Source organism: Artibeus jamaicensis, unplaced genomic scaffold (assembly GCF_021234435.1).
Source record: "Artibeus jamaicensis isolate MK-2021 breed Jamaican fruit bat unplaced genomic scaffold, CSHL_Jam_final contig_241, whole genome shotgun sequence".
NCBI classification, from domain to species: domain Eukaryota; kingdom Metazoa; phylum Chordata; class Mammalia; order Chiroptera; family Phyllostomidae; genus Artibeus; species Artibeus jamaicensis.
In genome coordinates, this window is record NW_026521509.1 from 6899935 (window position 1) to 6920957 (window position 21023).

Consider the following 21023-nt stretch of genomic DNA (forward strand, 5'->3'; position numbering starts at 1 on the left):
CTGAAAATATCAGAGGGAACACTTTGTAAAGTATACAATATTAAACATAGATGTTTAATGACTATACTGCATACCCAAAACCAATACAAAATAATATTGAAAATAAAGTGTAATTAAAAATTTTAAAACACTAGTGGGACTGTAACAGGGAGGAAAACATTTCAGTTGCAAAAATCAACATAGCTATTATGAGACAAATTAATGTAGAAGAGTGGGATAAAATTTTATCATAAGAAAACTAGTTAATGAACTGTTGGAACACCCTGAGTTAATAGTCAGAATAGAACTTATTCTCATAGATACTTATAGATACAATTAAATAAAATAGGGGGATGCTGGGAAGATGGCGACAGAATAGGATGGAGCTGATTCTAGCTCCTGTACTCATGGGTGAAAATCCTGGCAGATCTATAGAGAAACAGCACAATAAATCATAGGTTACCCAGCATTTATGAAATTAAAAGACCAGAGATCGTGACCGACGCTGAAACACCAGACAGCGGCAGAGTCAGCTACTGGAGCTGGGACACACGGGGGCCCTGTGCTGCCTCCATAGCAACAGGCCTGGGAGCTGGGGAGTCAGGTATGGGAGCCGGACACTCCAAGCCCCTGTGATGATCCTGGGCGACAGAGCAGTCAGGTATCAGAGCTGGGACATTCTCAGCCCCTGTGCTGCTGCCATAGCTACGGGCCTGGGTAACAGAAGAGTCAGTTGCAGGAGCTGGGACACTGAAGGCCCCTGTGCCGCTTCCATAAAAATGGGCCTGGGCGCCGGGGAGTCAGCTGCGGGAGCCGGGATACTAGAGGCCCCTGTGCTGCTGCCGTAGTAACGGGCCTGGGTGCTTGAGGAGGCGGCTACTAAAGCCAGGGCATTCAGCAGTGGTAGGCGACCAACTCAGGGACCAGCGCGAGGACCAGCGTGAGAGTAGGTGGAGGTGGAGAACATCAAGAAACTTCAAGGAGTCTGCACTACTGAACTTCACAGGTATCATACCACAGAAGTTCACACCATAAACCCAGGGTTTCAGAACAGATCAATTTTAGAAGCTGAGACTAACAAGAAGAGTCTCAAACAATGGGAAGACAAAGAAACAATCCCCAAATGAAAGAAAAAGCAGAAACTTCAGAAAGAATGTTAGATGAAATAGAGGCTAATCAACTATCAGATTGTGAATTCAAAGCACTGGTTATTATGAAGTTCAAACAGCTCACAATGAACTACCAGAAACTACAGGGGAACTATAATGATCTCTCTGCAAACTACATGCAAATCAACATGAAAAAGGAAATGGAAACTATCAGCAAGGGACAAGAAGAAATAAAGAATACAATTTCCGAATTGAAGAACACAGTAGAAAGTTTCAAAAGTAGGACAGATGAAGCGGAGGATAGGATTAGTGAGTTGGAGGACAAGGTAGAAAGCATCTCACAGAAAGAACAAGAAAATGAAAAGAGGCTCAGAAAGAATGAAGAGGGATTAAGAGAAAGGCAAGACAATATGAAATGTAATAATATCCGAATAATAGGGATACCAGAAGGAGAAGAAGAAGAACAAGGGATAGAAAATGTATTTGAATGAGTAATGAGAGAAAATTTCCCTAATTTGGTGAGAGAAAAAGGTCACATAAATCCAGGAATCACAGAGAGTCCCAATCAAGAGGAACCCAAGGAGGCATACTTCAAGACACATCATCATCAAAATGGCAAAATTCCAAGACAAAGAGAGAATCTTAAAGGCAGCAAGGGAGAAAAAAGAAGTAACATACAAAGGAGCCCCGATAAGGTTAGCTACTGAATTCTCAATTGAAACATTTCAAACAAGAAGAGAATGGCAAGAAATATTCCAAGTAATGAGAACCAGAGGCCTACAACCAAGGCTACTTTACCCAGCAAGGCTCTCAATTAAGATAGATGGCCAAATAAAGAGCTTCCAAGACAAAAGAAGCCTAAAAGAATACTCCTCCACCAAACCAGCTCTACAAGAAATGCTAAAAGGACTGCTTTAAGGGAAGGAAGGATAAGAGGGAGACAAAGAGGAACACAGGTACAAAAATGGCAATGAATAAGTACCTATCAATAATAACCTTAAACATAAATGGATTAAATGCTCCAATCAAAAGACACAGAGTAGCTGAATGGATAAGAAAGCATGACCCACACATATGCTGCCTAGAAGAGACCCACCTCAGGACAAAAGACCATCACAGACTAAAAGTGAAAGGCTGGAAACAAGTTGTCCAAGCAAACAGACAAGAAAAAAAAGCTGGGGTAGCAATTCTCATATCGGACAAAATTGACTTCAAAAAAAGGGTCATAAAGAGAGACCCAGAAGGTCACTTCATTATACTCAAGGGAAGAATCCACCAAGAAGACATTAACATTGTAAACATATATGCACCAAGCATGGGAACACCCAAATATATCAAGAAAATCTTAGAGGACTTCAAGAAAGATATTGACAGCAACACAATTATAGTAGGTGATTTTAACACCCCACTATCAAAAATGGACAGATCTTCCAAACAAATTATCAACAAAGATATTGTGGCATTAAACAACACCCTAGATGAAATGGACTTAACTGATATATATAGAGCCCTTCATCCCAAAGAAGCTAAATACACATTCTTTTCAAATGCACATGGAACATTTTCAAAGATAGACCACATGATAGGACACAAAACGAGCCTCAAAAAACTCAAGAAAATTGAAATCATACCGAGCATCTTCTCTGACCACAAGGGACTGAAATTGGAAACCAACCCCAAAGAAAAAAACCCAAAGCACCCAAAATCATGGAGACTGAATGGTATGCTATTAAACAACAAATGGGTCAAGAATGAAATTAGGGAAGAAATCAAAACGTTTCTGCAAACAAATGAAAATGATCTCACAACAATCCAAAACTTATGGGACACAGCAAAGGCAGTCCTGAGAGGGAAGTTTATAGCAATACAGGCCTCCCTAAAGAAGATAGAAACATTTTAAACAAACAACCTAACCCTATGCCTGCAAGAACTCGAGGAACAACAATAAAGACAGCCCAGAGCAAGCAGAAGGAAGGAAATAACCAAGATTACAGCAGCATTAAATGACATAGAAACTAAAAGCACAATTCTAAGGATCAATGAATCCAGGAGTTGGTTCTTTGAGAAGATAAACAAAATAGACAAGCCTTTAAGTACGCTCATCAAGAAAAGAAGGGAACAGACACAAATAAACACAATCAGAACTGAAAGAGGAGAGATTACAACTGATATCACAGAAATAGAAGGGATTGTTAGAAATCACTATGAAGAACTGTATGCCAAGAAATTTGAAAACCTAGGGGAAATGGACACATTTCTAGAAAAATACAATCTTCCAAAACTCAGTGAAAAAGAAGCAGAAAATCTAAATACACCAATAACAGCAAAAGAAATTGAAGCAGTAATCAAAAAACTCCCATCACACAAAAGCCCTGGACCAGATGGGTTCACAGGAGAATTCTACGAAGCATTTAAGGAAGAGCTAACCCCTATTCTCCACAGACTATTCCAAAAAATCCAGAAGGATGGAAAACTCCCAAATTCTTTTTATGAAGCCAGCATCATCTTAATTCCAAAACCAGATAGAGACACAACAAAGAAAGAAAACTTCAGGCCAATATCGCTGATGAACATAGATGCTAAAATCCTCAACAAAATATTGGCAAATCGCATCCAACAATATATCCAAAAGATCATACACCAAGACCAAGTGAGATTCATCCCAGGGATGCAAGGATGGTTCAGTATTCGCAAATCAGTAAATGTAATACATCACATAAACAAAAGCAAAGACAAAAACCACATGATCATATCAGTAGATACAAAAAAGCTTTCAATAAGGTACAACACCCATTTATGATAAAAACACTCAGCAAAGTGGGAATACAGGGAGCATTTCTCAAAATAATAAAGGCCATATATGAGAGACCTACAGCCAATATCATACTCAATGGGAAAAAACTGAAAGCTTTTCCACTAAGAACAGGAACAAGACAAGGATGTCCACTTTCACCACTTCTATTCAATGTAGTATTGGAAGTTTTGGCCACAGCGATCAGGCAAGAAAAGGAAATAAAAGGCATCCAAATAGGAAAGGAGGAAGCAAAATTGTCACTGTTTGCAGATGACATGATAGTGTACATGGAAAATCCTATAGACTCTACCCAAAAACTGCTCGAACTAATTAATGAGTTTGGCAAAACAGCTGGTTACAAAGTCAATATCCAGAAATCAAAGGCATTTTTGTATACCAACAATGAATCAGCAGAAGCAGAAATCAAGGAAAAAATCCCATTCGATATAGCAAAAAGAAAAATAACATATCTGAGAATAAACCTAACTAAGGAGGTAAAAAAACCTGTACGCAGAAAAGTACACAGCCCTGAAGAAAGAAATCAAGGAAGACACAAACAAATGGAAACATATACCTTGTTCATGGATTGGAAGAATTAACATCATCAAAATGTCCATACTACCCAAAGCAATATACAGATTCAATGCAGTGCCTATTAAAATACCAATGGCATATTTCACAGACATAGAACAAACACTTCAAAAATTTATATGGAACCATAAATGACCCAGAATATCAGCTGCTCTTTTGAGAAAGAAGAACAAAGTAGGAGAGATCACAATACCTGATATCAAACTGTATTACAAGGCCACTGTAATCAAAACAGCCTGGTACTGGCATAAAAACAGGCACATAGACCAATGGGACAGAACAGAGAGCCCAGAAATCAACCCAACTCTCTACAGTCAATTAATATTCGACAAAGGGGGCAGTAACATAAAATGGAATAAAGATAGCCTCTCCAACAAATGGTGCTGGGAGAACTGGACAGCAATGTGCAAAAAAAATGAAACTTGAGCACCAAATTACACCATATACCAAAGTAAATTCAAGATGGATAAAGGACTTAAATATAAGCCGTGAAACCATTAAAGTCCTAGAGGAGAACATCGGCAAGAAAATCTCAGTATTTCACACAGCAACACTTTTACTGATATGTCCCCTAGAGCAAGGAATATAAAGGAAAGAATAAACAAATGGGATCTTATCAAAATAAAAAGCTTCTGCATGGTTAAAGAAAACAGTATTAAATTAGCAAGACAACCAACTGTATGGAAAAACATGTTTGCCAATGATACCTCAGACAAAGGTTTAAACTCCAAAATATACAAAGAACTTACACGACTCTAAGAAGACACCCAACCCAATTAAAAAATGGGAAAAGGACTTGAACAGACACTTCTCCAAGGAGGACATACAGAATATCCAGAGACACATGAAGAGATGTTCAATATCGTTAGCTATCAGAGAGATGCAAATTAAAACCACAATGAGATACCACTTTACACCAGTCAGGATGGCTATCATAAATAAAGCAACAAACAACAAATGTTGGAGAGGTTGTGGGGAAAAGGGGACCTTAGTTCACTGTTGGTGGGATTGCAGACTGGTACAACCATTATGGAAAACAGTACGGAATTTTCTCAGAAAAATAAAAATCGACCTGCCTTTTGACCCAGCAATTCCACTGCTAGGATTATATCCCAAGAATCCTAAAACATCAATTTCAAAGAACCTATGCACCACAATGTCCATAGCAGCACAATTTACAATAGCCGAGAGTTGGAAGCAACCTAGGTGCCAATCAGTAAATGAATGGATCAAAATATTGTGGTACGTATACACAATGGAATTCTATGCAGCAGAGAGAAAGAAGGAGCTACTACCCTTTGCAACAACATGGATGGAACTGGAAAGCATTATGCTGAGTGAAATAGGCCAGGTGTTGAAAGACAAATACCGTATGATCTCACCTTTAACAGGAAGCTAAACAACAAAACAAACAAGCAAGCAGAAAAAGAAAAAAAAAACGAAGACACTGAAATAGAGAACAAGGGGACAGTGACCAGAGGGGAGAAGGAAGGGAAGTTAAGGGGAAAAAGGGGGAGGGATTTGGAAGAACAAATAGGAAAGACATTGGGACAAGAACTAAGGGGGGTGGAAATGGGAGGGAGGTGGGGAGCAAGGGGCGAGGGAGGCTGGGATGGGAGAAGTAGAAAAAAAGTGTACTTGAAAAATAACTGAATAAAATTAAAAAATAAATAAATAAAATATATGTAATTCATTAGGAATGTTTAATTTTCTGCTTAGTAAATTCTAGTTACAATCATATTCACATAGCATATTTATTATTCTTTAGTATTCTCCTTCCACATTACTTACTTAAAGTTCTAGTTAAAAAACTTGAAAAACTATTGGTTGCATCTTACAATACTATCAGATGTCTGGTTTTGAATATCATCCCTCTAAAACCAAAATTGTTAAATGGTGAAAGAGTGATATTTTCAACAAATAATGCTGAGGCCAATGGATATCTACATGCAAAAGTATAAAGTTGGACTCTTGCCTCACAACATATGCAAAAGTATCATATTTTGCCATGTATAATGTGTGCTTTTTCTCCAAATTTTTGATGGGAAAATAACAATGCACATTATACATGTGTAGCACTAATTCTGTATAAATGTTTTAAATTATTTTATTTATGCTTATATGTTAAAAGTGTAACTCTAGTAAGCAATAATGATATACATATGCAAAATAATACTCTGTAATACAATAACTGGTTTTGTTTCTAAATTTAAATTAATAAAAATTGAATTAAAAATTAAAACAAAAGATTTTTCCTGAAAGCTTGGACCAAAAAACGTGGATGTACATTATACATAGCAAAATATGGTAACTCAACATGGATTAAAGGTATATATTTTATTTTATTTTTTAATTACTTTATTGTTGTTCAGTTACAGTTATCTGCATTTTCTCCCCACCTCTCCCCTCCACCCCAGCCAAACCCACCTCCCTCTCTTGCTTCCACCCTTCCCCTTGGTTTTGTCCAAGTGTAAAGGTATACATTTTAAAGTAGACACTGTAAAATTCTTAGGAGAAAAACATGTGTAAATGGTTATGATTTTGAATTAGGGAATAAATTTTTAGATATGACACCAAAAGGATGAGCAATAATAAAAAATAAATTTTACCTCATCAAATTAAAATCTTCTTTGCCTCGAAGGACACTATCAAGAAGTGAAAAACAAATACCATATGATCTCACTTATAAGAAGAATCTAATTAACAACATAAACTGAGGAGCAAAACAGAACCAGAGACATGGAAACATGGGACAGACTGACAGCTGCCAGGGGAGATGGGTGAGGGGAATAATGGTGGAAAGAAGGGGGAGGGATTAGTTAAAGAAAATATATGAATGATCCATGGTCATGGACAATGGTGTGGGGAATGACTGGGAGCTGGGGGAAGGCTGGGTAGAGGAGAGCAATGGGGTTAAATTGGGACAACTATAATAGAATAAATGAGAATAACTTTTCAAAAGTTTTAAAAAGCCCTGGCTGGTGTGGTTCAGTGGATTGAGTGCCAGCCTGAGAACCAAAGGTTTGCTGTTTCAATTGCTTGTCAGGGAACATGCCTGGGTTGCAGGCCAGGTCCCTATTTTGGGGTGTGAAGGAGGCAGCCGATCATGTATCTCTAGCACATTGATGTTTCTCTCCCCCTCTTTCTTCCTCCCTTCCCTGATCTCTAAAAATTAATAAATAAAATACTTTAAAAAAGAAAGTAAAAAGACAAACCACAGAATGGGGAAAAATAGTTACAAATTATATATTTCATGAGTCTAGTATCCATAATATATAAAGACATCTTAACAATCAAACACAAATAATCTAAGTTAAAAATAAGCCTTTTGACCCAGCAATCCCACTTTTGGGGATATAGCCCAAAGGAATCCAAAACACTAATTTGAAAGAACATAAGCACCTCTATGTTCATTGCTGTGTTATTTACAATCACCAAGATATGGAAGCAGCCTAAGTGTCCATCAGTAAGTGAGTGTATAAAACAACTATGGGCCATCTACACAATGGAATACTACTTGGTTATAAAAAAGTAGAAAGTTTTACCCTTTATGACATTATGGATGGACCTGGAGAACATTATGCTAAGTGAAATGAGCCAGTCAGAGAAAGACAAATACCATATGATTTCACTCATATGTGGAATCTAATGAACAAACTAAACTAACAAGGAAAGTGGGGATGGACTCATAGATGGAGAACAGGGTGTCAGCTAGAGAGGGGGGATGTGAGAGGGTGGAAGGATTGAGCAAAAAGGAAAAAGGACTCATGAACATGGACGACAGTGTTGTGATTGCTGGGAGTAGGGGATATAAGGGGCTAAAGGGTAATGGAAAACTACAATGCTAATTAAATTTTCAAAATAGCTATACAAACTTGAATTGACATTTATCTAAGACACATATACATATGGCCAACAAACACATAAAAAGATCCTCAATATCATTAGTCATTAGGGAACTGCAAATTAAAATCACAAGCAAGTACCACATCACACTCACTAGGATAAATAAAATTTTTAAAAAACAAAAAACCAAAAAGTGTTATCATTTATGTGAAGAAATTGGAACCCTCCTCCAGTGTTGGAGGGGATGTAAAATCATGCAACTTTTATGTAAAACAGTTTAGCAGTTAAAAATTAAACATGAATTGACCATATGACACAGAAATTCTGCTTCTAGATATCCACACAAAAGAATTGAAGTCAAGTTTTCAAGCAAATATTTGTACACAAATGTCATAGCAGTACTACGCACAATAACAAAAAGATGGGAACGATCATTATGTGCATGAAAGGATAAATGAACAAACAAAATTTTATATTTAAAAAATGGAGTATTACTCAGACAACAAAAGGAATGAGGTATTTGTATATAGTACTACATGGATAAACATCAAAAACATCATACTAAGTGAAAGAAGCCAAACACAAAAGGTCACATATATTTTTTATTTATATAAAATATCCAGAATAGGTAAATCCATAAAGACATAAAATACACTGTTAGTAGGCAGGGTTTGGAGGTGGGATAGAGAATAGGGAGTGACTGCTTGCTTAGCACAGGGTTTCTTTTTCAGGAGATAACAATATTTTAGAACTAGATACAAGTACATTTCCTCATTGTGAATGTACTAAATGTAACTGAATTGCACATTTTAAAATAATTAATTTTGTTATGTGAATTTTACCTCAACAAACAACAATATTTTTAAAAACCAACGAACTGTAAATGTAAAAGTGTATATATGGGCAGCTTCAACCTGAGTCTTGGCTTCTCATCTTCCTCCCTGAACAACATGAGCTTTAGCACATGCTCTAGGTTCTCCACAGGCTGCCAAACCCTGGGCTCCATGCAATTGCTCAACTACCAGGTCTAGCTGGATAGCAGGGTGGCCAGTGTGTGTGCAGGCACTGGGGGCTTGGGCTCCTGGATCACAGTGTCCCACTGTACCAGGGTGTGGAGCTGCTGGGGATCCGGGGATCTGGCAGGCATAGGGGGCATCCAGCGTGAGAAGGATACTATGCAATGCTTGAAGGACTGCCTGGCCTTCTACCTGTAGAGGTTGAGAAGCCTGGAGGCTGATAATCAGAGACTGGAGATAAAAATCCAGAAACTCTTGGAGAAGAAGGGACCACAGGTCCCTGACGGGGAGCATTATTTCAAGACCATCGAGGACCTGAGGGGCTCAGATCTTTGCAAATTCTGTAGACGATGCCTGCATTGTTCTGCATATTGACAATGCCAGTCTTGCTGCGGATAACTTCAGAGTATAAGATGGAGCCAGGATTGTGCCAGTCTGTGGAGAATGACATCAATGGGCTCAGAAAGGTCATCCATGACATCAACACCACTTGGCTGTAGCTGGAGACAGAGATCAAGGCTCTCCATGAGGAGCTTCTCTTCATGAAGAAGAACCATGAGGAAGAAGTAAACGATCTACAAAGCCAGATTGCCAATTCTGGGTTGACCATGGAGTCAGATGCCCCCAAATCTCAGGACCTCAGCAAAATCATGGCAGACATCCAAGCCCAGTAAGACAAGCTGGCTTGGAAGAACCAAGAGGAGCTAGACAAGTACTGAGGAGAATTTGTCTAGCATCAGACTGAGGAGAACACCACAGTTGTCACCTCACAGACTGCTGAGATAGGCACTACTGAGACGACACTCTCAGAGCTGAGGTGTACAGTTTAGTTAGAGATTCACCTGGGCTCAGTGAGGAATCTGAAGGTCAGTTTGGAGAACAGCCTGATGGAGGTGGAGTTGCACTATGCCATGCAGATGGAACAGCTCAATGAGATCCTGCTGCACCTGGAGTCAGAGCTGGCCCAGACCAGGGGAGAGGCAGCACCAGGCCCTGGAGTATGCTTAACATCAAGGTCAAGCTGGAGGCTGAGATTGCCACCTACCACAGCCTACTGGAAAAAAAATAGGACTTCAATCTTGTTGATCCCCTGGACAAGAGCCCCTCCTTACAAACCATCCAAAAGACCATGACCTGCAGGATTGTGGATGGCAAAGTAGTGTCTGAGGTCAAGGATAACAAAGGTTTGAGACATTAAAGGCAGCAGAAGTGGGGCAACCCACAGCAGGGCAGGAAGCCAATAAAAACTTTATTGAAGAAAAAAAGAAGTGTATATATAATCTTTCAATTTCACTCCAATAAGGATATATATTTATCCTTACCAAGTACCACACTGGTTTGATCACCATTGTTTTCTAGTAAGTTTTTAAGTTTAAATCCTCCAACTTTTTAAAAGTCAAGATTGTTTTGGTTATTTTGGGTCCTTTACAATTCCATAGGAATTTTAAGTGCAGTTTATCAATTTCTACATGACATTAACTTGGATTCTGATAGGAAGTGTGTTGTGTTACATCTTTAGATCAGTTTGGGGGAGTGTTGAATTGCTATCTTTATCAATATTAGCTCTAACAATCCATACACATGGGACATTTTTCATTTTTTAGGTCTTTATTTCACTTTCAACTGTTCATAGTTAGTTAGTGTATGGAAAAACTATTGATTTTTGCATATCAATCTTGTACCAAGCAGATTTGTAGAACTCTTTTATTACTTTTAATACTCTTATTTTTTAATCACAAGTCATATTTAATATTATTCTGTATTAGTTTCATATGTGCAGCAGTGTTTAGAAAAGCATGTACTTTATAAAGTTGTCCCCTCATTGTTTCAATTACCCACCTGGCCTCACTCATTTATCATGATATTATTGAATATATATAAAACTATTTATATAGTTCCATGCTGTAACTTACATCTCTGTGACGATTTTGGATAATTTTTGGATATTAACCCCTTATAGAATGTATTATTTGCAAATATCTTCCCTCATTCAGTAGGTTGTCATTTTATTTTGTTGATAGTTTCCCTGGTTGTGTAAAAAATGTTTCATTTTGATGTAGTACCATTTGTTAATTTGTTCTTTTGTTTCCCTTGCCAGAGGAGATATATCAGGAAAAAATATTGCTGAAGGAAATGTCAGAGCTTCTATTCCTTACCCTTTCTTCTAAGAACTTTATGATTTTGAGTCTTATATTTAAGTCTTTAGTCCATTTTTATTTTATTCTTGTATTAATATATGGTGTAAGAAGGTAAACTAGTTTTATTTGCCTGCATGTATCTGTCCAATTTTCCCCAAAGCATTTACTGAATAGGCTGTCTTACCTCATTGTATGTTCTTGTATCTGTTGTCATATATTAATGGACTGTATAGGTGTGGGTTTATTTCTGGGCTCTCCATTCTGTTCCAGTGATCTATTAATATGGGTCTGTTTTTATTCCAGTTCCATGCTGTTCTAATTGCTGTAACCTTGTAATATAGTTTAATAACAGGTAGCATGATACCTCCCTCTTTCTCAAGATTTTTGTGAATATTTGGGAGATTTTTTTGTGGTTCTACATAAATTTTTGAATTACTTGTTTTAGTTCTATGAAAAACATATTGGTATCTTGATAAAAATTAAATTGAATGTATAGATTGCTTTGGGTATTATAGGCAAACCCAAAATGATGTTTAATGATGTTATTTCTTTCTATCCATGAGCACAATATATGCTTCCATTTGTTTGTATCTTCCTCAATATTTTTCTTCATTGTTTTATAATTTTATAAGTCCAAGTATTTTATCTCCTTGGTAAAATTTACGCCCAGGTATGACTTCTGCCAAGATGGAGGCATAGGTGAAGACACTTTGCCTTCTCACACAACCAATTCTAAAAACAACAATATTTTAGCAACAATAAACACAGCCAAACTACAGAGGATTGAACAGTATGGAGTCCAACAGCGACCAGCCACTCAGCTGGACCCCTAAGAGGGGTGGAGCCAGCAGCGGAGCAGGTTGGGCAAGGAAGATCTCCACAACCCAGGCAGCCTGGTGCGAATCCCAGGTGTGGAGTAGCCATGGTCAGACCCAGTGAAGGTACAAGGCGGCTGGCTGACTGTGGTCACACATTTGCGCACAGATAAACCAGCAAAGTAGCGAGCATTGATACAGACCACACAGGCCCCAGCGCAAGGCGGCAGGCTGACTACGGTCACACATTTGTGCATAGATAAACCAGTGAAATAGTGAGCAGTGAGACAGACCAGGCAGGCCCCAGCAGCAGAAAGGAGCAGAGGGGACCGCAATTGCTCCCTCTCTGACCCCACCCCCACATACTGTGTCACAAACCATCGACCTGGGTGGCCCCACCCTGGTGAACAACTAAGATTCCGCTCCTCATACCTAACAGGAGCAAACAGATGAAAACATAGCTCAAGAAAAACTCAAAGCCCCAAAGCCCATAAATCTAAGTGAACAAGAAATTGCCAACCTATCAGAGGCACAGTTCAAAACATTGGTGATCGGGATGCTCACAGAACTGGTTGATTTTAGTCACAAATTCGAGGAATATATGAAGGCTAACCTAATTGAAATGAATGGAAATGCATAGGAAACCAATAGTGATGGAAAGGAAATTGAGACTCAAATTAATCAAGTGGACCAGAAGGAAGAAAAAAGTGACCAAACTGAAAAATATGAAGAAACAAGAATTCAAACAAATGAGGAGAGGCTTAGGAACCTCCAGGACATCTTTAAACTTTCCAACATCCAAATTATAGGGGTACCAAAAGGGGAAGAGGAACAGTCACGAGTGGAAACCTTATTTGAACAAATAATAAAGGAGAACTTCCCCATTCTGGCAAAGGAAATAGACTTCCAGGAAATCCAAGGAGCTCAGAGAGTCCCAAAAAACTTGGACCCAAGAAGGAACACACCAAGACACATCATCATTACATTAGCCAAGATTAAAATGAAAGAGAGAATACTAGAAGCAGCAAGAGATAAGGGGACAATCACCTACAAAGGAGTTCCCATCAGACTGTCAGCTGATTTCTCAAAAGAGAACTTACAGGCAAGAAGGGGCTGGAAAGAAGTATTCCAAGTCATGAAAACCAAAGACCTACATCCAAGATTGCTCTATCCAGCAAAGCTTTCATTTAGAATGGAAGGGCAGATAAAGTGCCTGTCAGATAAGATCAAATTCAAGGAGTTCATCATCACCGAGCCCTTATTATATGAAATGTTAAAGGGACTTACCTAAGAAAAATAAAATAAAAAAGATGAACAGTGAAAGGACAGCAAACTCACAGTTATTAACAACCACACCTAAAACAAAAGCAAACTAAGAGGACAGCTAGATCAGGAGCAGAACCATAGAAATGAAGATCACATGGAGGGTTAGCAACAGGGGAGTGGGAGAAGGAGAAAGGGGGAGAAGGTACAGAAAATAAGTAGCATAGATGGTAGGTAGAAAATAGATAGGGGGGACTTCCGCCAAGATGGAGGTATAGGTGGATGTGCCGTGCCTTCTCACACAACCAAGTTTAGGGACAATTAAATATTAGCAACAGAAATCACAGCCAGAACACAGAAAATTGAACTTTTCGGAAGTTCGTTAACAACAAATTCTTCAGCCTGACCGGTAAGGGGCGAAACCAGTGGCTGCTGGAGCGGGGTTGCACAGGAGGACTCCGTCAGACGGGCTCAGGCGCGGAATCCAGACGCGGAATCCAGGCCCAGGGTTGGACCTAGTGAGCGACCGAGCGAGTGACCAGGCGAGTGACCGCGGAGGAGACAGCGGGGAAGCAGTGCTGCGTGTTGACTGTGGTCGCCTATTTGTGCGCGAGCGGACAGGCGAGGCAGTGGGCGGTTGGACCGGGGCCCAGCGTCCCCGCGGCAAGCAGCTGTAGAGGGCGCCACCATTTCACCGCTCTGACCACGCCCCCACATACAGCATCACAACCCAGCCACCTGGGAGTCCAAGGCGCCACTTCTCACACTTAAAGGGCCAGAACAGACCAAAAATGTCGCAAATTCTCACAGTCCCTGAGCCCATAGACCTAAGCAATGAAGAAATAGCAAAACTCTCAGACGCACAGTTTAAAACACTGGTCATCAGGATCCTCACAGAACTGGTTGATTATAGCCACAAATTAGAGAAACATATGAAGGCGAAACTAATTGAAATGAATGGAATTGCACAGGAAACCAATAGCAATGAAAAGGAAACTGGGACTCAAATCAATGGAGTGGACCAGAAGAAAGCAAATAATGGCCAAAGAGAAAAGAGTGAAGAAGCAAGAATTCAAAGAAATGAGGAGAGTCTTAGGAACCTCCAGGACATCTTTAAACGCTCCAATATCCGAATTATAGGGGTACCAGAAAGGGGAAAGGCACAGCCACCAGTGGAAAACTTATTTGAACAAATAATAAAGGAGAATTTCCCCAATCTGGTAAAGGAAATAGACATCCAGGAAATCCAGGAAGCTCAGAGAGTCCCCAAGAAGTTGGACCCAAGAAGGAACACACCAAGGCACATCATAATTACATTAGCCAAAATTAAAATGAAGGAGAGAATCCTAGAAGCAGCAAGAGCTAAGGGGACAGTCACCTACAAAGGAGTCCCCATCAGACTGTCAGCAGATTTCTCAAAAGAAACCTTACAGGCAAGAAGGGGCTGGAAAGAGGTATTCCAAGTCATGAAATCCAAAGACCTACAACCAAGATTGCTCTATCCAGCAAAACTTTCATTTAGAATGGAAGGACAGATAAGGTGCTTCTCAGATAAGATCAAATTCAAGGAGTTCATGATCACCAAGCCCTTATTATATGAAATGTTAAAGGGACATATCTAAGAAAAAGAAGTTAAAGAAACATGAACAGTGAAAGGACAACAAACTCACAGTTATTAACAACCACACCTAAAACGAAAGCAAACTAAAAGGACAGCTAGATCAGGAGTGGAAACATAGAAATGAAGATCTCGAGGAGGGTTAGCAACAGGGGAGTGGGAGGAGGAGATGGGGGGAGAAGGTACAGAAAATGAGTAGCCTAGGCAGTAGATAGAAAATAGATGGTGGGGGCAAGAATAGCATGGGAAATATAGAATCTAAAGGACTTGAGACACATGGTCATAAACTAAAGGGGGGTAATGGTGGGGATGGGGGGTAGGGTGGAGGGGAATGAAGGGGGGAATAGAACAACTGAACAGCATAATCAATTAAAAAATTTTTAAAAGGAAAAAAGAATTACACCCAGGTCTTTTCTTTTTGATTCAATTATAAATAGAATTGTTTTCTTAGTTTCACTTTCTCATAGTTCATTATTGGTATATAAAAATGCAACCAATTTCCTTTTAATATAACTTTTTAATTTTTCAATTACAGTTAACTTGCAATATTATATTATTTTTATGTGTATAACTCAGTGATTATAGACCTTACTAAGTGGACACCCTGATAAACCTAGAATACATCTGACAGCATACAGGTTTATTAACTGATTTATAGAAAAATATTTTTTAGCACTGAAAAAAGTAGCATAATTTATAGCTCCAAAATTTTTAGAATGCTTAGCCAAAATATATGTTTTGTACAAATAAAATATTGGAAGAACAATACCCAGTGCCCATATACTGACTTCTAGATGCAATTTTCTAATTACAGGAACCAGAACTATTTAAAGAAATGGAGGATCCTATGAATATGGCAAGAAAAACACAGGATAAGTGTATTACTAATGTTTCTTCACAGAGACATTACAATTAGAGTGTGTGCATGTGTGTGTATAAAAACAGAAAGATGAGAGAGAGATTTGTTATAAAGAATTGACTCCTGCAATCATTGAGGCTGAAATGTCCCAAGATCTGCAGTTATCAAGCTGGAGACCCAGGAGAGCAGATGATGCAGTTTTAATCCCAGAAGGTCTGTGAACCAGGACAGTAAATGGTATAAGTTCCAGACTGAAAGCTAGCAGACTTGAAAACCAGGAAGACCTGATGTTTTAATTCAAGTCTGAAGGCAGGAATAGACTGTTGTCCCAACTCAAGGCAATCTGCTTTACTCAGTCTACTAATAAAAATGTTAACCATCCAAAAACACCCTCACAGACAAATTCAGAATAACATGGGACCAAATAACTGGTACCCAGTGGACCAGTCAAGTTGATATCGTGTTAACCAAAAAGTTAATTTGTTTTTTACTATAAGATGGCTCTAGTAGCACTTAGTTGTCTTTAAGGTCATTCAGAACAACTTTGTTAAATTGTGTTGTGATGGCTGTTATATCAATGTGCATTTTTAAAAACTTATCAAAATTGGCCAAAAGAAGCTATGTGCCCCATTGTTCATAACAGCACAATTTACAATAGGCAAGAGCTGAAAGCAACCTAGGTGCTAGTCAGTAAACGAATGGATCAAAAAATTGTGGTACATATACACAATGGAATTCTATGCAGCAGAGAGAAAGAAGGAACTACTACTCTTTGCAACAACATGAATGGAACTGGAAAGCATTATGCTGAGTGAAATAAGCCAGGCAGTGAAAGACAAATACCATATGATCTCACCTTTAACAGGAAGCCAAACAGCAAAATAAACAAGCAAGCAAAATAAACCAAAGACACTGAAATAGAGAACAGGGGGGCAGCAACCAGAGGGGAGAGGGGAGGAAATTTCAGGGGGGAAAGAGGAAGGATTTACAGGAACTAGTATAAAGGACACATGGACAACAACTACGGGGGTGGAAATGGGAGGGAGGTGGGGAGCATGGTGGGGGGTGGGTTGGGATGGGAGTAAAAGAAAACTGTACTTGAACAATAATTAAATTTAAAAAATTTTAAACTTATCAAAATTTGTAAATTTTTGTGCAGCCATTTTAATACTGAAGACAGAAGAAAATATATAACATTTTAGCATATTATGCTTTCTTATTTCAAGAAAGGTAAAACACAAATGAAACACACACAGAAAAGATTTGTACAGTGTATAGAGAAGGTGCTGTGACTGATCAAATGTGTCAAAAGTGGTTTGCAAAGTTTCATGCTGGAGATTTCTCTCTGGATGCTGCAAATAAAGTTAACAAATAAACAACAAATAAAGTTCCTATTAAATGACATATTATATAAAGACAAAATAAGCTCTAGGTCTCATAAGGCTCAAAATTTATTTAATAATTCCTTCATGAAGTGTACTCAGTCAACTAGAGACTTTCAATCCAGTAAAAAAAATGACACCCATCACTGTATTTATGTTATTTTGTATTTGATGACATGGTTTTTTATATTTACATCTTGCCCTATAATAAAACTTAGAAACTCATAGGCATTATTTTTCATACCATGACAGTGAATTCCAAGTTTCCTCCCCTAAGTAATAAGGTACAATATGTGAAATCTACAAAAGTCTAATAAGGGAAGAATAAAGATAAAGGCAATAAAATAAATAAATATGTGGAGGAACAGGGACACTTCTTCCCTACAGAATTCTAATGATATGCATAGCTACTTTTCTTCCTCAAAAAGGTAGAGTTTATTCCCACTCCTTGGCTATAGGCTGAATTTAGTGACTCCCTTCCAAAATAAGATTAAATAAAAGGAAATATAATAAACTATTATGGCCTGGATGTTTTTTTCCCAAAATTTATATATTGAAGTCCTAACTTCCAATGCAATAGTATTCAGAGGTGGGTCCTTCTGTAAGTTTTAAATTTAGATGAGGTCATGAGGGTTGGACCCATATAATAGCATTAATGCCCCTATAAAAAGAAGAAAACAAAAATACCATTCTCAGTGCATGCACAATGAGCTCATAAGAATACACAGCAAGTAGGTGGCCATCTAGAAGCCAGGAAGGGGGCTCTCATCAAGAGCAAAATCTTACAGAACTTTGATCTTTGAATTCCTAAACTTCAGAACTCTGAGAAAGAAATGTCTGTTGTTTAAGCCTCTCACTTGATAGTATTTTGTTATACCAGACTGAGCTGACAAAAACTTCACAGAGAACAGACCTGTCAGATACCATTTAAGCATGCGATCAAGCTCAACATCACCAATGATACCATGTTTATAGTATATAACCCCTGATACAATATAATGAGAGGGCCAATTCACCTCTCTGGTATTCTTCTTCCAAACCTATAACCCATACCCAAGCCAGAGGAAAACATTAGAAAAATCAAAATTAAGCTGCATGCTATCAACGAACTGACCAGTAATCTTCAAAACTCTCAAGAAAAAACAAGAAAAAATTTAGAAACTATCACAGAACAAAGGAGAATAAGAAGATATGATTATTAAGTGCAATGCGATATCCTGGACTGAATGCTAGAATAGAAGAAGGACACAGAAAAATTATTGAAGTCCAAATGAAACCTGGAGTAAAGTTAATCATAATGGAGAAATATTGGTTTATTAGTTTTGACAAATACTCTATTTTTATATTATTGTAAGATGTTAATAAAGGTGAAAATAGATGAGACATCTCTATACTATCTTTAAACATTTTTGTAAATCAGAAATAATTTCAAAATAAAAAGTGTTTCTAAAACATAAGAAGCAAATATGTGAGCAGTATTATGGTTGTTAAATCCAGCCATTCTTAAAAAGTAAATTATAGTCACCATATATTTGTCCCTCTTTATCCACTATTACACCCCATCCTCCTTTCCTCTGGTAACCACCACACTACTCTCTGTCTGTATGAGTTTTTGTTTGTTTGTTTTCCTTGTTTGTTTATTTGTTGCTTTCAGTTTTACAACTCACATACAAGTGAAATCATACAGTTTTTAGCTTTTTCTGACAGACTTATTTTGCTTAGTAAAATATTATAAGGGTCCAACCATGTTATCACAAATGGCACTATTTCATCTTATGTCTGAGTAGAATTCCTTTGTATGTAGGTACCACATTTTTTTTATCCAGATAGCTATTGAAAAACACTTTGGGATGGCTGGGGTGGGGAGGGAAATGGTGGGGGGAAATGGAGACAACTGTACTTGAACAACAATAAAAAAAGTGTGAAAAAACCTAAAGAGAATGTTTTTCTTTTGCTGAATTATCTAAAAGCCCTAATTGACCATATAATTGTCACTTAATCATACCAGTTTGTACTGTGCAAACCTACCTCGTGGTTAAAATGCTCAAAATTGTATAAGAAATCATGTCAGCCTTTCAAATAAATAGCTATATTTCAACTACTCTCTGTTTATCTTTCTGCATTAGCTGGCCATTTGTGTGTATGTTATCATTTTTCTCTTCTCCAACTTCTTTTTCATAGTAATATTTGCCTATCTTTTCCCCCACTTACATATATGTGGAAGCTTGGAATGTATTTTTTAAGGTAATTTGTGGTTGAATAAAAAATGGCAAACAGAGATGAAGAAACATATTTTATGAGATAAATTAAAAAATCAAATGAGGGTAAATGAAGAAACCAATGGCTATATATGCCTTATATGAAAAGAAAAACACTTTGGCTGTTTCCATGTCTTGGTCACTGTGAATAATGCTGCAATAAACATAAATGTAGGGGTGCATATATCTTTATGAATAAATATTTTTTTAAATTTTGGTTAGCTATCCAGGTAAGAGATTACTGGGCCATATATTACTTCTGCTCTTGAATTTTTGAGGACCTGCCAGACTGTTTTCCATAGTGGCTATACCAGTTTTCATTCCCAGCAGCAGTGAATGAGGGTTCCTTTTCCTCCACAGCCTCTCCAACAGATGTAATTACCTGTCTTGTTGATAACAGCCATTCTAAGGTAGTATCTCATTGTAGCTCTGATCTGTATTTCCCTAACAGACAGTGAAGTTGGCCATCTTTACATATAACTGTCGGCCATTTGTATGTATTCTTGGAAGAAGTGTCTGTTCAGGTCCTCTGCCCATTTTTTAACTGGATTTTTGGTGTTGGGTTGCATGAGTGCTTTGTATATTGTGGATATTAACCCCTTGTCTGAGCTGATGTTTGCAAACCTCTTATATCACTTAGTTGGTTGACTTTTTTGTTGATGTTTTCTTTTACTCTGCAAAACCTTTTTAGTTTCACAAAAAATGACATATTCCTATACATTTAATTTTGCTTTTAATTCCCTTGCCTTTGGGGTCAAATACATAAAATTCTAAGACCAAAGTTCATAAGTTAAGTACCTATGTTCTCTTCTATGAAATTTATGGTTTTAGGTCATATTTATGTATTTAATCCATTGTGAGTTAATTTTGTATTTGGGGACAAACAATAGCCTAGTTTCATCCATTTGCATGTGTACTTGCCAATTTCCCCAGAACCATTTATTGAAGAAGCTTTCTTTTCTTCATTGTATGTTTTGGCTCCTTTGTCAAATTATTTGTCAATACACTTGTGGTTTTATCTCTGGACTCTCAATTCTGTTCCATTGGTTTGTGTGTCTGTTTTCTGCCAATACCTTGCTGTTTTGATTATTGTTGCTTTATAGTGTTATTTGAAGGCAGACTGTGAAACCTATAGCTTTGTTCTTTTTTTCTTAAGACTGCTTTTGCTATACAGAGTCTTTTGTGTTTCCATACAAAACTAATGATTTTTTGGTTTATTTCTTTTAAAAATGTCATTAGAATTCTTATAGAGATTCCATTAAGCTTGTATATTGCTTTGGGTAATATGGACTTTTTAACTATGTTGGTTCTTACAGTACATAAACATGAAATATCTTCCCATTTCTTTGTGTTAT

General features: G+C 37.8%; 1 pseudogene; it reads left to right on the plus strand.

Annotated features, from left to right (window-relative positions):
* Positions 1 to 9269: 9269 nt before the first annotated feature.
* On the plus strand, positions 9270 to 10533 carry LOC128626945 (keratin, type I cytoskeletal 18-like; annotated as a pseudogene).
* Positions 10534 to 21023: the final 10490 nt, after the last annotated feature.